General features: G+C 43.0%; 1 protein-coding gene across 1 annotated transcript in view; it reads right to left on the reverse strand.

Annotated features, from left to right (window-relative positions):
• Nucleotides 1-21,971, reverse strand: part of adarb2 (adenosine deaminase RNA specific B2 (inactive)) — a 176,941-nt gene that overhangs the window by 70,103 nt on the left and 84,867 nt on the right. The gene's annotated exons all lie outside the window — the stretch shown is intronic.

Raw genomic sequence — 21,971 nt, forward strand, 5'->3', positions numbered from 1 at the left:
AGCACCTGATTAGCAGCGGAGAGGACAAAGTAGCCCGGCCATCTGCTTTGCATTTGCACTTCTGGACCTGAAGGCCAAGGACAGAGTCTGACCCTGCATGTTGTGTGTATTTTCGTTAAAGTCATGCTGCTTCATCACATACATTTATTTTCAGAGAAATGTAGTAGATTCTTGCTTTTTCAGTTTATGGAAATGTAAGAATTGTGCAGATTGGACTGCAAATCCACATGATTACATCATCAACGTTGTATTCCTGTTGATGCCTTCAGGCAAATGTCTCACTTTCTGCTTAGTCTTTTGAATATATCGTTTTCATTTGGGGACTCAGGTTGGCAGGTTTCCCTTTTCATTTATTTTCTTTAATCATGTTGTGGGTGTGTGTAAGTGTGTGTGTTTGAGACACACTGGTTTTCTCCGTAATCTCTAAGTTGTGTGCAAATATCTTATATATTTTAAGCCTCAGGGATTTATGCCTTCGTCATAAAGTCAAATTTGTGGTTCGCAGGAGCTTTTCTATATAGAAATGATTTGACTACTTTCCACTGTATTAATATTATTCTCAAGAAAAACTAAAATGTTGTCTAATTCCGTCTGTGTGAAAAAAAGCTGGTTGTGATAAAACATAAAGGTGTGGCTGAGACAATAGACAATGTGGATGAAGCTGTGAATGAATCAACACATTCTAAAAGGAGGATTCACACCCAACCAGTCAGTACAGCGATCCATATGATCACCAGTTTCAACACAGTCACAGAGATGAGTTTTATCGAGAAATAGGGTCACAACCTCCTCATGTGCTCTTAAGTTATGGCCAGTGTTGGTCAAGTTACTTCTAAAAAGTAATTAGTTACAGTTACAAATTACTTCTCCCAAAAAGTAATTGAGTTAGTAACTCAGTTACCACATTGTTAGAGTAATTAGTTACTCAGCAAAGTAACTGTGGCGTTATTTTTCATGTTTTATAACGCTGTTACATTCTGTAACATCTTTAACGTCAAAGATGTTTATATTAACTGATTGAATAAAAACACTATATACAGTATTTTAGAACATTTGGTATTTATTTGAACTCAATAGATTGCAGCCTGCCATATGATGCATAGAATTAAAACATATAAAAATAAATATTGATTTGTTGAATGTGTGTAAATAGCGTGTTTATGTTTACGGGGCCGCCATGGTTTGCGGGCTTGAGCACGGGGATATGTGGGATTGATGTGGGTTTTGTTTAAATACACTTATAATACGCAACCTTTTTGTGTCGAATTTGTTTATATTTATATTTATTTAATTAGGGGTTAGACCGATAACAAGGTCATCGGTCCAACCAGGGATCTTTCGTTTATAATAACTTGGTCGGGCAGCGCGCAAGGTACACAGCGGGTCGAGTCCGCCCGTGTCCTTAAAATTAAAAGCGTAGAGCATTTCCCCTGGGGTTTGAACAGGGTGATTTGTTACAACCGCACGCTTCATTCAACAAAATTGTAGTAACGCGCCACTTTACATTATCAATAACGATAACGGCGTTGTAACGCCATTTGGACACTTCACGAAACATACAAAGACATAAGAAAACATAGATGTTAGTTTGGTTTAGAGAGAAAACAGCTAGCCTCTTCCTGTCATTGTTTGTTTACGATAGGGATGGTCATTCGATTAAATTGTCTTTATCGATCGTCGGGAGAATTAACAATAGATTGCCGATTAGAAAAAACACAGCGTGTTTCCTCATTGAGATCTTTATTACAAGATGAACAACTCTTGTGGCAGTTAAACGGGATCAGTTCACTAGCTACACTTGAAAATATGAGCTGCTGTATTCTTAAGCCCCGACGAGAGAGCAGCAGCTAGCCGCTGAGAGCTAGCTCGATTTGACAGTTCTCGACCTCTCAGTCCGGTTGTTGTCACGTCCTCACTCCCGGAACCCCTCACCCAGACCCGGGTCTTTCCGGGTTCCCTTCCCCGCGGACTGAGGGTCCGTGTGCGGACATTAAGCCGAGCAGCGGAGGCTAGCTCCAGGCTTCTTCCTCCAGCTGCTAACTGTGCTGCGTTCAGGGCAACTCGGATATTCCGACCTCCTGCCACATATAGAAATCCAGTTTTTTCGTCGATGAAAAAACAATGTCATCAACGAAATTCTTAATGATCAATAATCGATGGTCGATTAATTATGCCCATCCCTAGTTTACGATCTATCTTTTAAATCAGTCAATCAAACAAATAAGATGGAAATGGGCGAGCTCTGTAGGTGTTGCTAGGTGGTAACTTTGGATGGAGCCAGGCTAGCCAATTAATGCTAAGCTAAAATAAAATAAGCAAACTAGGTGTAGCAATCTAGCCTACAAACACGAGAATGGAGTAAATCTTCTCAACATGTAAGAAAGTCATTCACCTTATTTTCCAATATGTCATTGATCACAAAGTAGTCAAGATTCAGTCTCCTCGAACTACACTAATTTAGGGTATAGAAAACGTTCACCGTGTGTCTGATGAGCCTTGTTGTGACACATTCAGTTACAGCAGAAGCTTTGTACAGCTTTTCCTGTGGAGCACTCAATAATAAAGAAATCTCGATCCGCAAACAAAGAGCAGGTTTTGTCATCAGTGGAAGAAGCCAAGAACGTTTGTCGTTCTGGTTAATCTGACGACACGTTGTTGCCAAGACAAATTGAAACTGAGCCTAAAAGCAGCAAAAAATCTGATACAAAACAAATTAGTCACAGGGAGTGTTGTGTTACCTTTAAGCAGAACTGAACGCGACAACCACACATTAAACATGTCGAGTACATGTAGAGTATTTTGATTATTCTGATTTCCCCTCTTAGGGCTACACAGAAGTCTATTCATTTCACTGCTATGAGTCAGATATTTCCATCTGTTCTTTCATTTGTCTGTGTTCTGCTGCTGCAAACACTTCAGCCTCCAACACCATGTAACACAGTGAAAGATAAGATTCAGCAGAGCCGTTTTTCAATTCATAGGCAGCGAGGGCAACTTCACTCTCCGAAACTGAAGTGGCCACAGATACAACAATGTATTCCACTGTGGAGAACAACTCCAGTGGAGAGTGAATTGCCTAATCATATTGTAGCATGCCACTTTCCCCCCCCCCACCCCTCTGTCTTTCTTCTCTTGCTCTTCCATTTTGACAGCGAGTACACCCTCCTGCTCCTGAGAGCCGACTCGCCACGGTTGAGTGTCACTGAGGAACTTGCTCAGAGTGTGTAACGGCAGGCGGATTGTCACCGAGGCCCGGGCCGGCGGTGCGATGCTGCAGCGGCCCTTATGATCACACACCAGCTCAGCTTTGTCCTCCTAAGACCGCACACGTCTCCTCGAGCACTCACCTCCTCAGAGACACGCTTCCTTTCACCGGGATAAGACTCCAGAATGCTGTCATGATAAAAGCTTTTTAATGTCATATCTCATGCCTGAACTGTATAAAAAATATGTTCTTTTGACAACACAAAAAATATAAATTTTTCACTGAGTTTTTTTACTTTCACTGTGTGCATCCTGCACCTTGAATAGAGAGCATCTCGCCTTTGGACGACTTTGTGATTGACGGCGAAAGCTTTTAGTGGCAAAATTGCAGTTTCTGAATAATAGCAGATCCGAGAGCTGAAAAGGCCTTTTTGAGAAGAGTAAAGGCAAAGAAACACATGAGCCCTAAAACTGAACTTACTCCCGGTTGAAGTGTCGGCGCAGCCTGGTGATGGAGCAGGGATAGAATTGTGCAAAGGAATCCCTGACGCTGTTTTCATCCTTCACCCGAATACCTTCAGGCAATTAAACGCAAACATGCATGCCTCTTTTTTTCACCCTGCAAAGTTCTACACAGATCACGATCGCTACCTGATAAGTGGTGGATTTGATGCGTAGCCGCTTCCCTCCTTAACAGAATATTAATGCAGGCTGTCATCCAGGAGAATGACTCATTTACAAGCATGCAGCGGAAGCCGAGGACTCAAACCTGGATGAGGTTTGTCGCCTCGCTCGTTTGATAACAAGCACTCGAGTGTATTTACAAGGCAGAGCGAGTGAGATAAGTGCGCGGTGTAATGACACTAAGCAGGTCAGGGATGTGTCTGCGTCTCACTGAGTTGTTGCTCATCTCCCTCCCACATTTATCCCCGTTTCTGTCAGCGTGAGACACTTGCTCGTGCAGCCCGACGCCGCGCAGCTCCGTCAGCAGGAATGCGTAACGTTCTCAGGTTTGACTTGTGCCTCCTTTTTTCCGCTCTCTTGGCTTTCACTGCATGTGTGCGCTCTGGAGCTGGAATCCTGTCGTGCTGTCGCACTCAGAACAGAGGAAACATTGTGTCGCGGTATTGCCTGCCTCTGCAGTAAGTGCACAAGCACGCTGACATGGCACTCTGATGGTGATGGTGACCCGGCTCAGGGTCTCCAATCTCGGAGTGTGGGGGAGTCAATAGGTAGGTGCGAGGTTAGAGACAAATTGGTGTGTGTATGTGTGTGTGTGTGTGTGTGTGTGTGTGTTACAGTCCTGCAGATGCCAGCTCAGGCCCGGGCGGCAGCCGTGAGGGGAAAGCAACACTCTGAGGAGAGGGGAGGTGTGAGGGATAGTGTGTGGATAGAGCTCATATGATACCGTTTCTGTTTGGAGGCCTGAGAGACATTTGTGTTTCCTTCTTTTATTAGCCCAATTTTTCACTCTTTAAATCCCAATATGCCCACTCACTTATCCCTCCCATCTCCTGTTTGATCACCTCTCACTGCGTCCACTCGTTATATCACCTACACGTCCCGTCCTCTGCTCTAAACGGCCTCCACTCTCTCCACTCATCAAATAAACCGGCGAGCCTCTGTGCCATCTCCTCCAGCAGTGTGTTGGTGCCTCACATTATGACACATAGAATCAGGCAGGGTGTTTGCACTGCTTTGTTCAGCACAAATTGGTGCACCGATGGTCGCGGCAAAGCACAGATGGGACGTGGACAGTTTTTCATCGGCTGTTCCGTACGACAGAGCCCAACACATCTGGTATGCAGCGAGAAGCATCTCTGCACTAATTTGTTTGTCACTATATATTGAAGGGACGATCTGTCATCCTGCCATGCTTTGGTTGCGCCATGATGTTTGAAGAACATGGCTAGTCAGAAGTTTCAGGCGGCCTGGCTGGTTGGCCGCCTGGGACTCGCTCGCACGAGCCATCTGATTGTTGGGGGGGGAGGGAGGAGAAGGAAGGAAAGAGGTGTGAGACAGAATTTCGCTTTAACGCTGATACATCACCCGGAAGAGAGATGATCCATTACCATTTGAGCTGGTTTTCCGCTGGTCAAAAAACCTGCAATGGCAATGGAGACAACTGACATCCACTCCTGGGTCAAGGGATCACATAATATAGCACCAATTGTTCCACTTAATGCATTGATAGTACAATAAACTGACAATGCTTTTCCTGTTAGGCTCACATCCAAAATACTACTATTTTAAATGCACTGAAGCAATTTGGGTCATTTTTTAATTTGTAAGCAAATCCAGGTTTTAAGGATGAGGCCTAACCAATGTATCTGGTCACAGTAGCACGCTGGTTTTGATCAGAGAAGAGCAGAAATGCTTTTGTTAGCCGAAACTGTGACAGGACTAACTTTCTCACAGTGAGGAAATAGCTGCTGAACGCTGCACAGGAAGACAGACATAGGGCAAAAGCACATACAGTATACTACATCAGAAAGACCTACAGTTAAAAAACAACTAATAATTTATATTTTTTTATTTTCTGCAGATCAATGCAGTATTAGATTATTATTATTCACGCATCAACATATACAAACTGCTTTAGTGTTGTGTTGACTTATAAAGGTTTTATCGAAACTTAAACAAAGCACATTAACGGTCACACGATTTTCCCGCCAAATGCCCCCACCCCTCATTCCCTCTACTGTTCATGTACTGCGTTAGTCCCCTACTTCAGATTCCTCACATGTTCCTCTGTGTGTTTCTTTCAGGGGCCTCAGATTTCCATACAACCCCAGAGTGAAAAAAATTATAAATGAAAGAAGAAGGTGATGAATGCAATCTGACAGCTCATAATATCCCCTTTCCCATTCTATGCTCTCCATTTGCTGTGATTCTAAGTCAATTAAAGAACTGTTTGATGTTGATGCATGCAGACTTGGAAATTAAGCCGCAGTCTGGTAGGTCCTTAATTGGTCTTCATGTCCCTATTTACACCAACAGACTCCTACAGGTCACATATATCCCTGAAGCGCTGGATGACACACACACTTCTGCTGGTTTATTTTTATCCAAAATGCAATAAAAACAGGGGGAAGTGGGGCTGGAGAAGTGGGGCTTCAGAGTGAAATGTGAATGGCTCGGTGCTCGCGCAGAAATCTATTTTTCAGAGAGAGAGAAAAACACTTTTATCTGATGACAAGCACTTTCCATGGCTACTTAAGAATGACATTAATGTTGCAGGGGGGGATGGCGCTGTGGTAATACCTGCGGAAAAGGAACCCGGCAAATTCCAGACCTCTCAATACTGTATCTCAAAAATATCAGTTTTACATTTATTCTAATGGCAAAAAGGCAAAAGCGTCTGCATCGTGCCTCAGGCTTGTGTTCCCTCACTGTTATTCTAAGTTACTTACAGGTATTTCCAATTTGCCTGAATCCATGTAGCGAAAGCTGAAAAAACTACATAAGTGGGGAGAGTAGGGAAATGTCATTTCCTGTAAATCAGGGGAGTGAATTCGTGAAGACTCAAATGGAGGGTGTTTGAATGGCACAGCCTGGAGAGACTGTGTCTCTGTGCAGGAGGGAAAGTTACTGGAATGAAAGAGAAAAAGTAAAAATGTCTTATAGAGTTAGATTATTCACAGTGATTCCTGTTAGAGGCAACATCAATACAGCCACTTATTTTTTTTGACAATCTCTATCCACATTAGCATTTTGTTGTATCGTTGTAAAATGCTGAGTTTAACTGCACAACAGCAGTAAGAAAAGTCAACAAGGTCGGGAAATCTATGAATTGATAGATTATACACGTTGCTCTTCACTGATAACTGAGGTTAATCCAGGTTGTTTTCTTCGGGGAAAAAGGTCATGTGATGAGAGGCTGACGAGTCAGTCAAGGCTAGGTTGTGACCGTAAAGACCCAATAAGCAAACGGTTGTCAGTGTCTACGTCCAGACTAAAACGCAGCACCGGAGTTTCCTAACTTCTCAGTTTTAGCTGCTCTAAACCTCTGGAGTAGTGTGGATGCAACGTGGATCAACAGCAGAGTTGATGTGTTTTCTAAACGGAAAACGTGGTAATGTGGATGTAGCCTTAGATTCACTGTTTGTTCCGCACAAAGAAACCTGTGGTCTCTTCACATTCAGTTCCGCTGCATGAATTGCATGTTGCACTCAAGCAGCCTTCAAATAAACTGAATGAACAGCAAAGAAAGAGAGAAGGTATATTCAGTCCTCTGACTGTCGCCCATCTCCGGGAGGTGAGCTGAATAATGGAGCAGAAGAATGTGGGCTCGCAGGCATGCTAAAAGGTTTTTGCTGTATTGCTTTGATTCGGTGCCACTGAGATGAAGGTATGTGTTTTGTTATCATGAAACACAATCTCTAATGGTCTCAGTCTCTAACACCAAAGCCCAATAAATTCACCATTACCTTGTTTAAAAGCTTGAACTCTCTCTTTCATATTGGCGATTATCCTTTTTGACCTGGAACTAAAGGTTGAGATCTCTGTTTCACCTTCAACTTGTGACATACCACCATCGTCGGCTAGAAATGAGAAAAGTGTTTTCCCATTTACACTGTGGTTGTAAAAGTAACCCTGGCAACCTTTAAGGCCTCAGTATGCTTCTCCGAGTCCGTTGCGGACTGACGGACGGACGGAGCGGACGGACCCTTTTTGATTTATAGTTCTACGAGCCTTTTTGTTGTGAAAACAATTCACCGCCAGAACAGTAGATGGCGCAACGGAAGTCGAGCTTAGAGAAGCCTACATCATGGGGTATATAGAAGAAGTCCATGCTGGTTTATTTACGTCCTCCCGGCTCCTCACACACAGTGAACGATGGCAACTAACAGAAAAAGGATGTTGATGACGCGACAGTTTTTGCTGAATAAAGTGACACCCAGCGGGTCATAATGCTTATGTTATCGTGTCTTAACACAGCGGTTCCCCGGTCTTGTTTCCGAACTGCGTTGCTAATTCAACAGCTGCAACAGCTTGAAGCTACACGGAGGCAGCTAGCTTCCCCCCAGCTTCCACACACAGTCATCAGGGACACCCGATACTAACTACTACCAAGTGTTTGCTTCTAACCTGACGGTGTTAAACAGTGTCATGAAAGTCGTGGGATTAAAGTCAGCGTTTTTTTGCGCTGTTCCCAACGCAGTTAGCATGGTGGCTAGCCCGCTAGCCCCGTTATGAAAGTTCGTTATAACTGTATGTGACCGTACACACATGCCGTAAGTGCTCTAACCAGCCACCATCAGCTGGACAACGCCGCTGGCTTAACACACTTGTCACAATGACAAGTGTGTGAGAGCTGCACGAAAAGCTCTCCGAGGAGCCGCAGAGAGGCCCGGAGAGGGCGTTCAACGTTGGAGAAGGCGGTCCTATCTGTCCGTGTCCATCAAAACGGAGAAGCATACATTGGCCTTTAGAATGAATAAAGCAACACATAACTGGAGGTGGTATAGGGGTGGATGGTGTTAGTGAAAGATGGTGGTTTTGGTTAAATATAAATAAACAGCCTGTGTTTGAAGTGTATTTTTTCCTGTATTAAACCATTGTTTATTGTTTGTCTGTAATTCCACAATGCATGGACAGATTTTCTTGTGCAGGTATCTTGAGAGGACTTTTGGAGCTGATCAGTTGGGGAGATTCAGGAGCAGGGATGTGGGGGACAACATCCCTGGAGTTGAAAACAGTTTGGGTGTTCTGAAATTGGTATCTGCCAAATTCATGCTGAATCCTGCTTGCCTGTGGAGGACTGTAAAATATTCATGGGTGTTCTAACGTCCACTGCTGAGGGTAGTATTTCTGCGGTTGCTGCTGATGGTCAGTCTGACTGTAGAAGAGGGTCAGTATGTTTATGTGGGAGAGGGAGCGAGGCAAAGAGTGTTGCCACCCTGTTATTTTCCATGCCAAAAAATTGAATGCAGATCCCATGATTTAATTATCAGCACCAACTATAGGATGCGCACACAAATTCACTATCTGCACATGCAGCCTTCTCTCTCGAAGTGGAATGGCATCCCCTTACAAATCGCCTACTGAGTATACATTTTAAATCAGATGATTTAGCTTTCTGTTCAAAAAGTGTATGTCATTCAACATGTCCAGAAGGGATCTTTCGAGAAGACATGAAAACCCCATGATCCCGTATCTTGCAGGGATGGAGTGGAGAGTAAAAAGACACAATCCAGGTGCACAAATAGAGTTTATCACCATTTCAGGGTGACATAAAGCAGCGGGACTGGAATTCTGTAGGTAGCATCAAACTGAAATAAGCCACAGAAAGAAGTGTCTCGAGCAGCAATCCCAGCTCATTTCACAACAGATAAAAACGAGCTAATGAAGCCAAAAGCAGCGAGGCGAACTTCACATGAAGAACAGGACTATTCTTCTTAGGGGGCATCGTGAAGTCTCATCCAAACCACTCCAAATCCCTTTCATTCACCCAATACCCCAGCCTCTCCATCGCCTTCACATGCCTCGGATCCACGAGCCAGGACTATCTTCCCACCTCACCAAGGGCTGAATGAATGATGAGTAATCGCGCAGGAGGGTTAGGTCATTATCGACACGTGGAGGTTTGAATCGGCACGCCGGAGGCTTCATCTGTGCCGCATTCACCGCTCCTTTTGACTTTGAAGTGTGCAGCACACCTGACTCCTGGTGGGGAGGCTGCTGTTCCAGCTCATTTCCGCTTTTGACTTTTTGAAGCTGAAGCAGGATGATCTATTTCGAGAAGAGGCCTCTACTCTTTTCCTAAATGATGCCAGCAGGGTGGGGATATGCAGTCAAATGTAATATTTGTGAGTTTGAGATTGTGTGTGTAGATGTCTTGCCCACAGTGTTTTAGATTTGCAGATAAATAAAGACAATTGTGTGTTTTGTGTGCAAGAGTCTCTGCAAATTGCCGCAACATATTTTGAATACATTTATGACTCATGACAATAAGGTATTTGTGTCTCCGGACGTTTTTACTCGAGAAATGAAGCAGAGAATAGACTGAAGTGTGAAAATGTCAAATCATAGAGACAATAATGATGCGAGAGTGAAAACTCACTACAATGACCGGCAGTAGGGCACAGTGGGCCGGAAGGCAATGGCTCTGATCTAAGCGGCACTTAGCTCCTCAGAGGATTTAAGCGTCTTGTTGTGTGACTTTTTCGATTCATCAGCTGTCTACAAGCATCAGGCTATTTCCATTCACAGTCCTGAGCAAACTCTGGTGAACCCAGTATACAACACCCTGAAAGGTAAGCAGATATAGAAGGCTGCAGTACATCAAGCAGTTTAAGAGGTGGATCGGTTGAGACCAAAACAGAGCTGCTTTCAAAACGAATCTGCTACATAAAGAGAGCCACAACTCAGAGTACAATGTAGAAACTACAGCTTCAGACAGAAAAGTTAAGTTTGGTGGTTTAGTTCGATTTTCCAGTGTATTCTCAGTTGACCTGCGCCCCCACACCCTCAGTGCACCTGTCTGCTTCTTCTTTGTTTGTTACTCATTTTTTGAGCAGAGTGTAATCTTGAGTGAGCCTCCACGATACCAAGCACGGTTGCTAGGAGACTTGTGACGCAACTACCAAGCCTCTAAAAAAACACCACACAATTATTAGTATTTCTCCAGCAGAGGTGTTTTTATGTGTGTGAGGAGACAACAAACCCAGTCGGCAGGGCTGTTCGTGCGAGTCTCCTCTCGTCTACTGTGAGTCACTCCATGGTTTCATTTTCCTTGATCTCAGTTGGATAGCTGCTATTTCTAGGGTGATAACACATTTAGTCATTTCAAGGTTGTGCTTGTTTGTGAACTACAAGAAAGAGTGTGTCGTGACACCCTCCCTAGTGCAACCAGGTAAAAACAGATTCTCGAAAAGAAAAACTTCCCAAAAGAATAGAGAAGAAAAAGAAAAGAAAAGCTCCCTCATGGGTAACGTGTACTTCTTCCACTGAGTAAATAATGGGATGAGTGATATTATCCGCCGACTGTGTAGGCATAGAATTCTGCGTCTGGTGCATGACCCAAACAGACAAGCCCATGAAATGGAACACCAGCTTAGTATTGCTCTAGTAGACTCTGATGGGCGGAAACAAATGGAGTTTGGCATAGCTGTGTATGATACAGTGTGTCCTAAATGCTCTATGACAGTTACACAAGCCTTTTCTGTTTAGATCCATACAATAGTAAGAGTCCACGGTCTATGATTGGGTGGATTTTTTTTCATTGAATGCACACAATCCTGCTAATCGTATGTTGATTCACTTGATATGATTGTGCATTATGATCACTACTTGTCTCCGAGCCGTAACTAGGCACCGCAGGCCCGTCAAGCTTTGGTCGTCCTCTCACGCTGAAACATGGGGTTGAGGTTAAGCAGCATGATCAAATACTCACTAAAATAATCAGTCTTTCTAACAAATGTATCTTTGCTTAATATGCCTTAGAAATCATCACTGTTAATATGTTATATTTTCCAGAGAATACCAATGAGCTAGTAGCCAAAGTAGCTACAAAAAAAGGATAAATTATTCTTTGTTGGTACTGCAGATTAAATTGAAATGAGACAAACAACCACTTTATCGTGTTTTATAATATACATTATTACAACATCCAGTGTGACCTCATTTAAGCCCTAGATTAGCAGACCTGTACGTCCCTTATACCCCTGCTCATACACTCCAATCTGCTAACAAGGTGTTACTCTCAGTACGAAGGGCAAGACTTGATACAGAGGCTGGATGTTAATGCAAGAGCTCCACAACTGTGCAATAACCCTCTTTTATGATTCAGACAAGCTACCGAATAGTATTTTTTAAAGTCTTTTAAAATGCAATTTTATAAAATAGCTTTCAATTTTGAGTTGTATCTATTGTTTCCTGCATTGACAACTTTACATTTGTATTTGCACTGCATATTTTATGTTTTGTATGTCTGCAAATCACTCTGTAAACCTGCTATATAGTTTTTTTTACAATCATATTTACTAGAAGAAGACAGACGGCACTTCAGGAACTGGTCCTTTATGGGAAACACATGGGTGTGCATGAAACCAAGTTGCAGTGATAACTAGGTGTAGTTTTTTCCTGTGCGCTGTTGTGGTCAAGACAAAGGTTTTAATTTGTCTTATGCTGTTGTGAACACTTTATATACAGACTTAGGGTGGAGGTTCTAAGAAAAACTGTGAAAGAATCCAGGCGTCATGACTTGGGTTGATAATTACAGTTCTAATGATGAGGAGCATAACGTCTGCGCGGCGTGTGACAGTCCTGACCAGTGTCCTTGTAATAACTGCCTCTGGCCCGTGTTATTGCCTCTTCCTGTCTATCAGCGGCTCCCTCTGTCTGCCTCCGCCCTGTGCACATGCCTCTGTAAGCCTCTGTACCTGGCTGCCTGTCGCCCTGCCTGTCAGAGCCACTATCTACCTATCAATCTGTGAGTGTGTCCGCCTGCGTGTGGTGATAAGGAGCCGTGGGTGTCTGTAGCCCTGACACCAGCTGATTTATGCCAGCCTCTTTCCCTTTAGGGGGGCGATTTGTGAGAAAATCCCCGACGACCCATGCTGACTTTGTGTGTGTAAGTGTGTGTCTGCTGGGCTGTTTGCATGTGCGTGTGTGCGCTGCGATCGTCTGTCAAAACAAAGATGACAAGGCTGCTGTAACTCTTTTATTGCCATATTTCAAAACCCTGTACATCACTCAGCCCTGATTTAATATTTGAATTGTCCATTAATAAACAGAAAGAAAAAGTATTTTTTATTCGCAGGAGAGTCGGACTCTCTTCCACCCACCACATGAATGAAATCAATACGGAATGAGATTTAAATGAGTAAAGACACAATGTATTGCTAACTCAACACAAAAGTTGATGACTCTGTCAATCTAAACATGGCTGTGCTTTGATTTAGAATTTAACAATTCATGTGAGGAGCAGCTGGAAATCAGTTTTGCAGTGTGTGGGAGTGTGCGTCTTTCACTTTACATGTTTTTCAATCAATTTAGATGATTCTTGTCAGACTTATCTCATTTCCTATAAATCAAACGCCTCCCAACGACAAAACACAGCTTTAAAAACACAAAGGGGGCCAAAACAGTGGATCTTAGAAGACTAAATTCCATTAAACCATCCTGACCTCCATTAATTTTTCTTTCTGATAACTGCCACAATTATACTCATAACTGTATCATCTGCAGTTCTTGGATTTTCTTAGTTTTTTTTCCCATTTAAATTAAAAAGGCCCAACATCAACGCACATTTCCTGTTTCATTCTCAGTGCAAGGTGCCTATTTAAGTCATGTTTAGTGCGAGCTCTATAGCTTTGGACAAAGCCATACGACATTGACTTTATTTTTGAAATTTTGATGTTCAAGCATGTTGTGTTCTTCATAAAAGCTCAGAAAATAAACATTCATAACAAATTGTCATATTTATTGTTTGTGTGACCTGAGTAGAAATGCAATAATATAAAAAAAAGTGGTAGAGTGGAAACGCTGTCGTTTAAATAAAATAAAATGCTTTAAATGTCAACTGAGGTTTTCACTTCACTGAAGAACCTTAAAATAATGAAAGATCAAAAGATCACATTCCTTGAACAGGCCGTTACCTTCTCAAAGGAAAACATGAAACATAGTTAACAGACATGTTATTATCATTTTCTATCTGACTGGAGCTAATGGTTCCTTTGCTTGATGGAACCAAAGTGGCAACTTAGGGCCACCAGCTGATTGCCTTTGATGCCCCTACACCAGTGGTTTCAGATTCAATCACAGAGAGGGCCAAATTTAAAAACTGGGACTATATATTGAGGGTCAAACAGGGTCAACATTTATTAAACATGATATACAGGATGTTGGCTAAAGTGCAAAAATCAAAAAAAATATTAAGGGAGGCTACATTCTTATTTTATGTGCATGTGCCAGAGCCCGATGTTTGACATATTTTCTTGGCTGCTAGTTCATTCATGTTTGGGGTGAGGTTCTGTTCTGTGGAAACCCTTCAGATGGAGTGAAGGTGTGAGATGACTCCTGTGTGTTTTTTTTGTTCATCTTCATCACAGAGAAAAAAGCGTGTGGGTGAACTTGACGGGGCAGGCACTGGGATCTGTGGAACGCTGATGGAGATTGAAAGACGGAAGGAAAGAGAGAGTGGTGATCGAGATGCTTTGTATTGACTTTTGGGAAGAAGTCTTGACGTCAATCTTTATGCAATCAATGGTAAATGCCCAAACATCTTCAAACATCTGGCTGCACTCTGACACCAAAGAGAACAGTGTTAGCGATCAGACTGATGGTGTAAAGGTAAGGAAGTGTCCTGGTTCTCTCTGATGTGAACACTTCTCTCTATCCACCTTCTCTATATCTATCTGTCATCTTAGTGGGTCTGCCTCCATTCTCCAGAAGCTACTCTCAGAAATCCAGCGAGCTCAGGCATCTGGATTGACTTGGATCAAGCACGCTAACAGGAGAGTGGAGGCAAGACTCTAGCTAAGGAATAGATGGAGCCACTGGCTGGCATTCAGAGTCGACCTTTGCACCGTGTTATTTGACACTCAGCGGTATTATCCCTCCCTCAACTGTTGTTTTTTTTTTTTTTTAAAGTTAGTTTTTTGTGTTCACGACAAGCGTCTGCCTGGAATGACAGAGAGGAGGCAGAAGAATCAACATGTCTCCGTGCTATTCTGGCTTCAGTACAACTCTGCTGATAGAACGCATATCCAGCCCACCCAGAGCCTGTTTGCCGAGATAATTAAATTCTCAAAGGATGCGAGGAGACGCAACACGTAAATTAATTTGAGCTGCAGCAACAGACAGGATTAATGCCGCTTTGGCGGGAGCATTTACTTCCAGAACAAATAAATGGGATGTTTTTGAAATTAATTACTGTTCCAGTGCACCATTAAAGAGTATCAGTTATCAGATGACTTGAAATACACACTTGGCTCTTTTGATGTGTTAATGATAAAGTAAATGATCCTCCCTGCCACGGAGGAGCTGGGAAGACAAGGGGAGAGACAGCCACGGCGAGAGAAAAGAGGAAGGCGCGGAAAATTATGAATGAACAAAAAGACTAAGGAGAAAGAAAAAGATGTGCAAAGGAATAAACGGCAGAAAGTAACCGCCCTAAGCTGGTGGAATAATGTCTATTTTATAACACAGCCATTAATATGAAGGTTATGGCCTTCACGGTTCAGACACTGACAAATTCCTGCTCCTGTTTTTAGTTCCCATTCACCATCCCTGAGCAAGTTTCAAGAGGAGGTTCACATTCTGCCTCGGGGTCGCTCGGTCTACTCCAAAAAATACAAGCTCCATTCACTTCAAATGAAGCGGCGTGCCCGTGAATGTAGGCCAGAATTACAGCAGATATGACTGATTGTGTTTCACTCTGTCCTCCGTTGTAATACAGGGGCTGGATTTAATAGCCTGGCTGTTAATCCATGTCAAGGAAGGCAGAAAAAGGCCCATTTGACACGGGCTAACTTCCCTCTGTAATTAGAAAACCTCATTAAGTTCATTAAGTCATCGCTTGTGTTGGGGGATTTGTTTTACATGCGCCGCCAACAGTCTCAGGATGGGGATGTGGGCTAACCGCTGTGGCTTCCAGTGGATGAATTACTGCGTCTGAGAGGTCGAGAAGAAGGAAAGCGTAGTTTGAGTTTAGGTGTTCAAATAACGTAAAGTTATTCAAATCGGAGGGAAAAAAAGAAAATGGCAGCATCTTCTTAAAAGGCGAATGATATGAGTGTGACACATTTCTGAAAGGCCCTTTGTCTTTTGTATTTATCAGAGGCCTTGAGTGCTGAGAAGGGGGGGGAATACCTCGCACGGCCTTGGGCAGCGACACACTAACAGATGACGAGACGCCACCGCCAGAGGCCCTCAGCTTTTTCCTCTTTTTTGTGCTCCCGGTCCCAATTTGGGTGTCAGTGAGAGCAGCGATTCATCATTGGCTGGAATACTTAGTGGGCCGAGAGCGGGAGACTATTCATCTCTGTTGCTGACACAGCCCCGGCCAGAGAGACGCCTCGCTGCCAGCGCGACCACTGCACAAAACAAAGTCCTCGACACACACTCACACACGCAAACACACTCGGCCTCAGATGTCTCTGTGTGCATTTTCACCTGGGTTATTTTATATCTATTATAATTAATTATCCTTTATAAATTGTACTTTTTTTCCCAATGGTGTCAACTGTTTCTCTCTACCCCTTATTAATTCTTAGGTTCTTTATTTGCTCTCTGGCAGAGTGAAATGAGAAGATTAATGCTACATTGATAAACTGATGTAGTTTTCTTGAACTTGGAGCTATGGTCCTTTAGCTTAGCATAAAGACATTAAAACTAACATGAGACAATTTGCATATCGGAACAACCGAATGTGATTGTGACACCTGATGTGTCTGATTTATTTGACCAGGAAGTTACAGACTCCCTCGTTGGTTGCATTGTACAAACTTTACAGCTAATACACTCTGGTACAAAACTGAATTAGCTCTATTTCTGTTCAAACTGGGTTTATATATAAGTTTAGGTGACTAACTGAACTGCGGTTATATGATCAGCTGTTTCAAAGCGAGCGACCGATTATCAGACCCAAGTTCGCAACTTTTCAAAGTAAAAGCTCAGTAATTCCACTCAATATGAAGCATTAAAGCTACAAAACAAACAGGTATGGTAGGAATACTTTGCTAACTTGAGACAGATCATGGGGCCAGTTTTCGTGTCTTAATGCTAATTAGTTTATTTGCTATACAGTGGTGCTAGTCTTCTTATCCAATGCCCCACCAAACATTGAATAGGGAGATTTCCTAAAATGACGATTACAGAGAAAAAAGGCCATCCCGAGTGCAGAAATATGTACGCATCATGCTTACTGTCACTGAATGGAAGTAAACGCTGGCATGTGCCGATAACACAGAGCAGCCACTTACTACCCTGCAGGTGAAAAACAAGGAGGACGTGCACTTACTGAGCCTCACACGGCACGCTGCTTTTACAATACATCTCTGTGGCATCAACATAAATCTGTAGTGTGCGCTCGTCGGGGATACACATGATTTAATGGTGTCAGGGCCTCCATTCATTTTGAGGACAACAAAAGAATGAAACAAGGGGAATAAAGGGTTAGTTAAAAATGGTAAATGAGTCACAGCGAGGTAAAATGAAACATTTCTCTGTCTCATAGTGAGACTTTTACTTTATTCAGGAGTCAGGTTAAAAGAAAAAAGGAGAGAACAAAAGGCAAAGAACACATATTTTTCCAGTTGTGTGCCTCGGTACACAAAAAGGTTGAAAAGCACAAAAGCGCTTCCCCTGACTACATTTAGCTCCACTGCTACACACATGACAACAAAGCTGTCCGCACGTCATCCGTTCCCCGGCACAGTGAACCGTGTACTCTCCGTAAGCCGCATGACAGTTCAGGCAAAATGGACTTCAGAGTCATGCCCTGCCATTTAATGCCACGGCTAAATTATCAGCTATCACCGAGGAGGGAGAAACACAGAGAGAGACACAGACGGAGCGCGGAGAGATTCCATCTCCAGTCCGCTTATTCTTGTGAGTCGCATCAAAAGGAAAAGTAATTAAGTCGTCTGAGGATGTTATTGGAAACGAGAATTCTATCAGTGAGGCTGTGGGCTTGTGATGCCTGCAGCTTATCCAGTCCGTACATATGTGTGTGTGTGCGTGTGTGTGTGTGTGTGTGTATTCCTGTGACTGACACACCACTGTGCAGCAGAAGATGAGACCTCTGTTGTGCGTTTGTAACAGGCGCAGCCAGCCGCTCCTCATTAACCTTTTGTGAGATAAGCCCGTTTTAAGTCCATGTTTGAACAGCCTGTGTGAAGTATCTCCCCCTGATATGTGGCTCGCCAACCACCCGGACCGTCCTTCCCTCCCCTTCCACATTCAATATTCCTCTACCCTCACCTCCTCCTCCAGATTACCAGAATTAAATTTCAATTTTAATCACAGGCCTGCAAATCTCCATAAATCTAGCACCTGAGCCACCCTTAATTACGGAACAAGCATTCTGGGGCGGCGCGCTGCCGTGGCCCGCTAACAAGGTTAAAAGGTGCAAAGTGTGTGTAATGGGAAGCAGGGGAACTCACTGAGCAATTGTTAACACCATGTTAGCTACTCCACTTCTTTGTCTCTTGCCGTGTTCGCCCCCTCTATTTTTCCCGACTATCTAAATACACAGAGCACCTTGTTAGAGGCGCTAGGCTAGAAGTAATGTAATGTAGCTAAGTGGTGAATGCAGAGGTGCCAGATGTGCATTCTGCAGTGGATGGCGGCGGCGGCGGTGATGGAGCAGGCAGGCAAAGCTGTTACATTATTCGCTGCTCGCTGGAGTGCTGGAGACATGGGGGGCGGGGGGGGGGGGGGGGGGTCTGTTTCCTGGAGGGACTTTTATTTTGTTCATTTTATTGTCAAACTGTACAGCTGCCTGAAAGCTATGGAACAAATATCAAGAGTAACGAAATAGAACTCTTACACTGCAAATATGCCAATGACAAAGGTTTTTTTTAAATATTTTCAAGTTAAAAGTAATCGTTACTGTAATCGATAATGTGTCTCATTTTTTGAATATTGTTTGACACCGCTTAAATACATTGTTTTGTGTATTTTTAAAACCACCTAAAGAAAATCAAATATCAACATTTAAAAAATATATGTATTTCCTTCAATTCATTTTAAGTTAATCGTTTCAAGTGTCCCTTAGCATGTCTACACTGTCATGTATTACTTAGTGGTTACGTTTTGTATCTACAACAATTTGCGATGGTTCCATTTTATTCGCTAGGTATTCGATATCTATCTATCTAAGTATTTAAAATCACATTAAAGTATAAAGATGGTAAAAACAATATCACAAATACAATAAAAAATAACGCATTCAGTACAATAACTATTACCATTATTTGTATCAACCATTTGTTCACTCTAACTCATTATATGTAGGATTAAATCAATATTTTGCCTGGTTTTGTCATTCGTCACTTTTACAACTCAGTCAACATACAACTGCAGGAGTTCTGGCCAAAACTCAAAGGACCACACACATCCTTGTTTCACTACTTATTTTATTTATATCTTAATGGAGCTGGACCTAAACACACGATTGTGTAATATAACCCTGCAGGAGCTCTGACATCACTGTGAGTGGTCTGCTGGTGGCACGCAGAGATAAGGCAGAACAGGTAGAAGCAGCTTTTAGTCATGATGAAGCACCAACAGCACTGAAACCATTTGCCTGAAAAGTGCCTTTGACTAATCTATTTGACAAAATCTAAGGTCATGCCATCATTTTATTTATATCCTATTTAAGTTTATTTTTATGAAATGTGCTCTGTGTATAAAACGGCCTTGCCTTGTAATCACATACATATTAGTTGTGTTATTGGCCGAGTTCAGCTCTGACTACACACATGAGGGATTCAGGAGAACCTTTGGAAATTTGTTTCAGGTTCCATGTCAGCAGACCCCCGCACTCGTCTGCATCAACCTTTTGCTTCCAATTTGAATAAATCCGTTTATCTATAAAGCGCACTTGGATTTTTGTCTCCCTGTTATTCATGGATTTGAAAGGATTTCGGTTGAAAAAGTGCATCAGCGTCTGTCCTCTGAAGAGGCTGAACACCCAGACGCGACCCCTCAGAATAACGTTTTTAAGTCTCCTGACTTTTCGTCGTGCAAGGTGATCGGATCTGTTCCAGCCTATCGAGGGAATAATCGCAGCCTCTGAGCCGCCACAATGAGAGGCTGAAACACCAGTGAACCTCCCATATGCTGTGTGAGTCTTTGTTTCACAATGTGTAAGCCGCGGGCTGTGAATTAAAGCGGGACAATGCGATGCAGTCCGTAATACAATTATGCGTGGTGTAGGAATTGTGAAACGGGTTTTTTGTGACAGGATTTCATGAGTGCGAAGAGCGACTTTAATTAAGCCTTGGTGCATAATGGGAGTCTTTGGGCTTTTCCCACTGTGCGAAATTGTACGCCAATTAGATAATCATCTGTGAAAATGTCGGACATGACAGACAAATTTCATGATAACAGTGTGATTATGCACAAGGGCAGCATCAAAATAAATGCGCACGTCATTCCCTTTGTTGATATCTGTGTGATTAGCATATCATTATTGAGCGAAAACACGAGCTCACAGTCTGAGCGCGGACCCTGGATCAGCTTTCTGTTTGCTGTGCTGCTAACACGTCGACGCCTGCATCACAATAAACAAAAAGAATAAATGGAAACAGTCAGAAAGAGACTAATTTACAAGTTCCATACTGACAGCTGGCCCGCTAATACCGCGTCCCCGCCTGGTTTTGTTTACACACTGGCTTGATTTTGATCACTGGTCTGCTCAGCCTTCCAGATGTCTCGCCCACATATGTGAGTCTGCTGTTGTTTTGAATTGCGGAGAGACGGCGGTCACCCAGACAAGCCTCCGCCACACTCAACTCACAGGATGAATCAAGAGTAAGCAGCAACGTCAATTATCTTTACTCAGGACGAGTTTGGTTTCCTTTAACGCCCATGCATGCAGGATAATCAATATGATTCCAGCAGCATTTGAGCATTGTGTCCCTGTGTGTGTGGTGTGTGTGTGTGTGTGTGTTTGTGTGTTGTCAGATAGCAGTGGAAGAAGCAGCTGTTCCCCCTCCTGTCCCCTGCCACTGATTTAACATATGGCTAACCTTTTGGAGATAGTGCTCCTGTTTCCTTTCCTGCTCTGCACTGATAACATCCCAAATCATTACCACAAACCTGCGTCAGTGTCACACACGGACTCAGCCACAAAACCTGCTACTAACAGCTACAGCAGACACACAAACACAGTTCCCTCTCTCTGGTTGGTCATTAATGGAATATCTAACCTCACTAACACATCAGGATGTGATGGACACAGCTATTTAAAGGTTTATTGAGGACTTTTGGAATAAAGTTGGTCACTGTCAGATTTTAAGGCAATATGAAGTATTATTTATGTACAATGTTCGGCTATGCTTATCACAACTTTGCATTGATTCACATTCATTGTCGACAGGTCTAACCAAAACCTTATCCCTAACCCACACCAAGACCAATTCAGGCCTAACCCTAACCTAACCACAAGAGTGGTGCCTGGACCACATGCACACACATCTATATAAAATATATAGGTATATAAATGTAATGTGTGTCAGTGTGGGGTTGTGTGAATAAACATGTTTCTAGTGAAACTGCCCTGAGTTTCCTGTAAGCTGCATAAACTGTTGCATCATCCTCTTCAGTTTTCTTCAGCAGAAACAAATGGCCAGAAGTCTTTTCCCTGTTTTTCTACACTAACCTTTCTCGAGTGAATTATGATGTAGTGTTGGTTTGTTGTGGTGAAGCCTCATTGGACTAGCACACGTCAATAACACGGGGCCACTCCTGCCTCGCTGCTCCCTAACAACGTTAAATGAACATAGAATAAATGACTTCCTCACCAATGAACCAATCTGATCGCATTTAGGCCGCCGACCAATCGCCAGCTATAAGCAGGCTGACGTTTAAGCAGATTGTTCCTGCCACTGTTTGAGACCTTTATTGATGATGCTCACACACACACACAGGCAGAGAAACACTCACACACGCACACACACTGTTGCAACACACCTTGAAATCAACACCTTCCCTCTGTTTCACAGTCAAGCAGGGGAAGCAAATCGCACGGCTCCCCAGACAATATTATCTCATATGCACAGACAAATTACCTCTTTGTTTTAAGGACATGA

The sequence above is a fragment of the Platichthys flesus genome, chromosome 21, assembly GCF_949316205.1.
Source record: "Platichthys flesus chromosome 21, fPlaFle2.1, whole genome shotgun sequence".
NCBI classification, from domain to species: Eukaryota; Metazoa; Chordata; class Actinopteri; order Pleuronectiformes; family Pleuronectidae; genus Platichthys; species Platichthys flesus.